Source organism: Oryza glaberrima, chromosome 6 (genome assembly GCF_000147395.1).
Source record: "Oryza glaberrima chromosome 6, OglaRS2, whole genome shotgun sequence".
Taxonomy (NCBI): domain Eukaryota; kingdom Viridiplantae; phylum Streptophyta; class Magnoliopsida; order Poales; family Poaceae; genus Oryza; species Oryza glaberrima.
Window position 1 is genome coordinate 7,172,421 of NC_068331.1, and position 7,660 is coordinate 7,180,080.

The following is a 7,660-nucleotide window of genomic DNA, read 5'->3' on the forward strand; positions in this document are numbered from 1 at the left end:
TAGCCACAAGCTTGTAAATACCCCTATTATTTTAGGGTTAATTGGATCCATGCCACTCGAAATGTGGCAAATCAAAAAAATGCCACACCTATTCCAGAATTCGGGTGCGTGCCACTACTATTTCGTCAAATTGGAACCGTGCCACAATGTACGCCCCGCGCGGGCTTTGCCACCGTTTTAGGGTACTGTATTTTCGTATGGACATTTCTACCCTCGTGTTCACGTGCTTAGACCAGCTCTGGTCCGGCTCGACCAACTTGGTCGCCATTCAATCCCCACACCTAAACCCTAGCTTGAAGGCGCCGGCGCCGGCGCAGGCGACGGCGGCGGAAGGCGGCTGTGCAGGCGAAGGCGGCGGAGCAGGCTACGGTGGCAGAGCAGGAGGCGGCGTAGGCAACGGCGCCAGAAGGCGGCGGCACTGGCGACAGCGGCGGAAGGTGACGAAACGGATGACTGCTGGCGCGACGGCAGGCAACAATGGATCCACCGAGTTGGAAGCAATCCTCGAGTGGTTGTAGTGTTGGTAGATTGAGGGAATCACCTCCTTCCATCCCCACGCTGAAATGTGCTTGCGGTGCCTCCGCCACTGTGCAGATTTCGAACACAGCAAGGAATCCTCGACACCGGTCTACAATGCAGCAATTCGGTAAGAACTTGCTTAGTTTTGTTGATTTCATTTCGGTGTCTTAATTCTTAGTTGTTTGCTTAGGGCTCTTGCTTCTTATGGATATGGGAAGACCTGTTGAATGAGTATGCTGAGGAGATGGTTGTGTACTTCCACGCCGGCGAGTACGATCATATGCGAGAAACAATCGACATTCTTCGCCAATATTTAGCTGATGAGAAGAATGAAAAAGCGAAGATTTGTGAGGTCCTTGATGCAAAGGAAAATGAGCTGAAGTCAACAAATGAGGTGCTCAATCAGTGTAGGCTGGAGTGTTTAGCGATGAAGAAGCAGTTGGAACAAGTTAAATTTAGTCGTGCTAGACTTCTGTACCTTACCTTAGTGATCTCTGTCTTATTTGTTTGCTTAATGGTAGGTAGAAATTAGATGGGAAAAAATGGATGTATTGTCAGCAAGTGTATTTTGGATTGGAAAAATTGATGTATTGTCATGTGTATGTACTGTGGTGACCAATATGAATGAAAGTGTATTTTGGATTGGAAAAATCTGTGGTATGTGTATGTACAGTGCTGACCAATATGAATGAAAGTGTATTTTTCAGAAGAAAGTAGTGACTTGTTACAATAACAGAACCATAAATTTTGCAAATTCCTGGGAAAATTTTTCAGATTCCTGGAAAGAATCAGTGCCATTCAGACAATTGTCCATCACAAATTTTCAGCAATGAGATCATTGATGCATTCCAAAATTTCAGCTTTCAGCACTGAAATATTTACAAAAGGAGAGCACATAAGTATGCTACATTGTCAGTGCGAACATATGCATACAGCAGTACAGACATAGATGACCAATATTACTGGTTCATGAACCACAACCACAACCCTTCAGGACAACCAATAGCTCCATTCAATTGTTTCATGAACCACAACCAGTTGTCATCATTTTCCAAATCAAAAATATCATATGACACATAAAACAACCAATTGTGACCATCTACAGTGGTGGCTGAAGCTAACTGTCCAGTGTATTTTCCAGTCAACTTAGTTAAGTCTACACCCACATATGGCCTACACCCTTGCAAAAAGCCATCTATACATGGTTTTAGAGCTACAAACATACGCTTGAAACACATTTTGTTTCCTAACTTTTCCAATTCAATTTCAACTATACTACCTAGACACTTCCTCTCAATTTCAGCCTTCCAGTTGAAAAGCAACTGAAAACTTTCCTCATATTTACCATGTATCTGTTCTAGTGCTAACTTCATACCTCACCATGCCTTTGAATACTTCAACTTGATCTCATATTGTTCTTGCAGCTTCCTCCTTGCATCCTTAGCACCCTTCTTTGGATTGTTCTTCAACCAATCACCAAGCCTGTCAGCAACCCAGCCCTGTGTAGCCATCTTGCCCTCTCTTAGTTTGGTAGATGCACATGTGTGTTCGAAGGGAAGCACTATAATCTGCATGGCATGACATGGTGATAAAAAGTTAGTAAAACTAACACTACTTTCAGCAGATGAAAAAATAAATTAACTAAAATAGTACATTTTTACCTTAACTGTTTTCTTATCATGGATTAGGGACGCACGTATTGTCCATTGACAGCCTTCAGTCTGACAGGATGCAATGAATCTTGTTTTATCTGTCTTCAAATTAGCAAACTAAAAACCTTTCTTAATTGCATAATGCCTAACTGCTTTTCTGAAAGATATCATGTCAGGGAATAGAGCATTCTTCACTATATTTGAATTATCTGGATCATGCAACACTCTAACAACCTGAGGGTCTTCATCAGTGACTTCTACCTCAGGAGCTTCAACCCCTGTGGAAGCAGTCTGAGAGGATTGGCCACCAACCCCTGTGGCAGCAGGCTGAGAAGACTAGCCACACACCCCAGTGGCAGCAGGCTGAGAGGATTGGCCAGAGGTGTCTGGTGGCTGAGTAGGTTTTGGAGGCAGATACAACTGCTCATCATTAACACCAACATATTCTTCCTCATTATCAAACATGTCTAGCTATCTAACATATGCTTCCACTGTTGTAGGCTATGCAGAACCTCCAACATTAGTAGCAGCTTGTCCAAAACCATCATTGTGGGAAGGGTTCTCAGGAGGGATGACAGCAATGGGCTCATGCACACAAGACACAGAAGCAACATTCATGCTTTCCTCAAGAACTGCTACAAGTAGGTGGAAACTGGCATCGGTTGCATACATCTCCAAAATAGCTGGCAAATTAGTGTCCCCTGTGAGCCTAACATCCTCACCCAAATTTTTGTTAAAATACCACACTGAGGGAGACTGGTTCGAGCCCCACTTAAACTCAACCCTCAAACTTTCCATTAGGAAATCAAATGAAAAACTCTCTGAATCGATTACCCAATGCCTAGTGCCGCATTTACTGATGATTTTCCTACCATCAGCATCTACTGTCGCATAGGGTTGCACCCTAACATCGACTAAAAACCAGTGCCTACCAACGAATGACAAAACAATAACTCAAATCGCACATACAAAGTTCATATCAAAACTCAAATCGCACATTTTAGCTGCATAAAGAGTTCATGGGGGAAGGTACTCACGGTTTGGAAGCAACCCGTACAAGGGATTCGCTCAAATCCGTTGCCTCCGCCATGGGGGATGCAGGCATAGGGCCCTGCGCACTCATCCTTCCATTGGCGGAGGTCCTCGCCTTCTGGCGCGGTCGCCGGTACCACCGCCTGCGCCGCCACCCTGCTCCGGCGCCGAGGCCTGCTCCGCCGCCATAGCCTGCGCCGCCGCCCTGCTCCGCCGCCTTCCCCTGTGCAGCCGCCTTCCGCTGCCGTCGCCTACGCCGGCACCATCGCCTTCAAGCTAGGGTTTAGGTGTGGGGATTGAATGGCGACCGAGCTGGTCGAGCCGGACCATAGCTGGTCTAAGCACGTGAACACGAGGGCATAAACGTCCATATGAAAATACGGTACCCTAAAACGGTGGCAAAGCCCACACGGGGCGTACATTGTGGCACGGTTCAAATTTGACGAAATAGTAGTGGCACGCACCCGGATTCCGGAATAGGTGTGGCATTTTTTTTGATTTGCCATATTTCAAGTGGCATGGATCCAATTAACCCATTATTTTATATAATAACATCTCCTTTGGAGCCTTGTCCAAATATATGCAATGAAGATCCAGATTGTTGGACCTGTATCAATCCACTGATACAGGGCTTGATACAGCTTAAACATGTTGGTTTCCGAATCATTAGTTTTGGGACCCGACATGTAGCCCGTGGGCCAGCCCGGCCCGAAGTGCCGACCGTGCCGTGCCGGCCCGATGGCCTCGGGCCGTGCCTAGCCCGTGCTTAGGCCAGGCCAGGCCGTGCCGGGTGGGCCTTATGGGCATCTATACCAACAACAGCTAGATCATTCAGATTTCAACACTGATAAAAATCCTATCTATAATATGTGAAATCAAGGTGTTGATTAATCTATGTAATGAACAATTATGAAAGGTAAGTGTTTCTTTTTAGGGTTAATTAGATCCATGTCATTATAAATTTGTCTGTTTTGAGAAACACCATTACAATTCTTGTATTTGTAAGCATGCCATTACTGTTTATTTGTAATTGTAATAGTTCCATTGGCATACGTATTTTGCACGTATTTGACAAAAATGCCCTCATCCCCAACCTTGCTCGTCTTCTACCTTTCCATCGGAACACCACAACCTTTGCAAGCGGATGTTCGTGGCCTCTGAGGCAGTCTCGACCTTCCTTGCCGGTGGTGGGAACAAGCGCAGCACAATCTCCGTCGGCCAGGACGCGTGCAGCGCTATCGCCTTCTCCGCTACGGCTGCACCCATCACCGTTGCCGTCAATGTCCATGGGAGCGCGAGTGGTGGAGGGGGCGGTGTCGGGAATGACCGTGGCCGTCGCCATTGATGGGGACAATCTCTCGAGAAGGGGACGATGTACCTGCCTATGCCTTGCTCTTGCAGCGTGGCCAAGATGGACGCCATCGCCATGACCGTTGCCCAAATAGACGGAGCTACTCGTGGAACGCAGAAACTCCGACGATGACATCCAATCCTGTCCAGCCATGGAAGCAGATCTGGCAGTGGGGAAGCAGTGCGGCCAAAGAGGATGCGAGCGCACTCAAAGAGGATGGCGGAAGGTTTTTGTTGGTGGTTGTTAAATGCCGATTATATACCGCCAACATCTGCATAAAGTCCAGATAATAAAACATCCAACATAGTGAAGGTGTTAAATCTCACATATTCCACAAGTGTTGGTGTATATTTGTATGCAGGTGATAAACCTGGAAGTTGGGAGAAAATCTAGATTAAAGTGAGGAAGGAGTACATTCAACTATGGGCTTCTAAACTGTTAGAGAGTTAGCCCAAAATTTCTAGAAATAAATAAAGCAGGACGAAAGGAGAAGATGGGCCAAAAGGGAGGCTGGTTGGGCCAGGCCTAGGTTTGGCTGAACCTCTCTGATCACCGTTGATCTCCCCCTTTGGAATGGACGCTCCTGATGTGTTCCTGATGATGGTACTTTGGAATGGACGCTCCTGATGTGTTCCTGATGATGGTACTACGTGCGTATGTTTTTTTTTTGGCTTTGTTGTTTTTTATAATGTCTGTGCGTAGGTTCTTCTTTCTTCCGACGAACAGTAGGTAAGCTTCATTGTTTCTAGTCGTATGTATGTTATGTTTTTTTTGCTTTTTCTGGCCAACAGTTAGGTATTAGTTTCTTTTTAAATAAAATACATCTAATCAAATCTAATGGTCTAAACAATCGGGTCCACCGATTCAAGTTAAAATCGACGGTGAGATTAGGCATTACCACGTGGTGGTCACGTGGTCTAGGAGCGTTCGTAGAACTACCACGTGACGGCTTGACAGCGTTTGTAGGAAGTTGAATGAACTTTTAGTATATCCCTACTATTATAAAAATTGAAGATGTTTTTTATCGGTACTTTGGTAGGTCATCCATGTTTGAGTTATTTTTTAAGTTTGTTCGCTTTTGGAAATACATATTTGTATTTGAGTTCTTTTTAAGTCCGTTCGCTTTTGGAAATACAGAAGGAGTTGTATGAGAAATTCTTTTAAAAAACTCGCATGGTAACATGAGATGAGAGTCGGACTCTTAATTGCAGCTCATGATATTCTTAAAGAAAAATATCCAAGACACAGTAATTTTTATCCTAGCTAAACCATATCTTATCTAATTAAAATATTCGTAACTTTCCTTTCGTCACATGTTCGTGATAGCGCGTTTTCGTCCGTCATGGCGCGGTAATTTTTCCACCAACGCACTAATTTCATCCGATTCTGATTTGGTTAGGTCCATCCACAAGCCCATGAGCCCAAACTGATTCCAAATCCATAACTTTGTGATCGTCACAACCTGCCTTCGTCCGTCATAAGCGAGACAAAGGGATAAAAATTGATCGATAGAATTCCCAGGAGATCTATTGTGGGTCATGTTAAAATCAAATCGGTTAAGGAGAGAGAGGAGGAAGAAAAATAGAAGTCTAAGGTTAAAAACTAGAACAAGTATGTACAAACAACTGAACAAGTCACAATTAATTGATTTACCTCCGAAGGAAAATTAACTCTATGCGGAGGAAGGAGTTCCATGGTGGCAACTCAGTGCAGAAGAAGCTCCATGACGGTGGATCAACGAGGAGGAAGAAGCTCCATGGCAGCAGCTTGGCATAGAGGAAGGAGCTCCACGACAGCGTCTTGGCGAGGAGGAAGGAGCTCCATGGCAGAGGTCATCGCGGCACTGCATCTTGGCCTCCACGGGGCTCGCCCAGTCCATGACGGTCGAGCCGCTGGCCCGCAACGCTGCTGACGAGGCCATGAACGCCGACAAGGAGGAACTTGCGTTGTTGTTGTCCCTTGCCCATCGACGCCCAGATATGAATGCTCGCGGTTGAGGTCCCCGCCGCCGTCGCTGTCGCCAGATGTGGTCGTCTCGACTCCCATCGTCAGTTGCCTTCCCGTGCATTGTGCCGTGCACCGCCGCTTCGGCTAGCCGGATCCACCAGCGGGGAGGCCGAGGTCACCAAATCTGGCAGACCCGGCCTCCTTGCTAGCTGATGCGGCAGCGGTACGCGACGGTAACGCGGCGCGTCTCGACGATGGTTGAGGGAGGGCCGGAGGAAGGAGGGTGGAGCCTTTGGGGCGACAGAGGAGATGCCCGTGGCGGTAGCTGGATATAGCTGAGGAGGGGCGAGGCCTCCCCAATCAGCTCGTCGACGAACTGTACCGTCGAGGCAGCTCGATCCAATAGCAGCAAGAGAGAAGAGGATGGATCAACAGTGGCAGCAACGACCACCCGGTCGATGGCAGCGAGAGGCACACGACACGAAGCCAGATCCACCTCTTCCTCCTCTTCCCCTGCTCTCTCTCATCTCACACTCCATCCAACACTTCCTTTCGTGAGCTGGAGCTCCCAGCTCCACCATGATCCACTGCCTCGCCGAAGCCAGAGGCACCGAGCAGCGGCGAGGATGGGGAAAGTGGTGGACAGTGGCTGCTAATGACAGCTTCATCAGATGAGGGAGAGAGACGAGGTTCTTTTTTTTCCTCTGCAGCTCTGCTTGTTGTCTACTCTGCCTTTCAGGCTGGTGATTGAGGCCCCGTTTATTTCCTAAAACAAAAATTTTCATGCTGTCAGATTAAATGTTAGACACATATATAGAGTACTAAATATAGGCAAAAAAAACCAATTATACAGATTGCGTCTAAATTATGAGACGAATCTTTTAAGCCTAATTACGTCATGATTTGACAATGTGATACTACAGCAAACATTTGCTAACGATGGATTAATTAGGCTTAATAAATTTGTCTCGCAGTTTCCTGGTGGAATCTATAATTTGTTTTGTTACTAGACTACATTTAATACTTCAAATGTGCGTCCATATATCCGATATGACAATTAAACCTAAAAATTTTCCCAAACTGAAAAAGGCCTGAGAGGAAGAAAGGAGAGAGCGAGTGCTTATCCGGTCTGGTTTAATTTTATTATTTTTTTAAAATT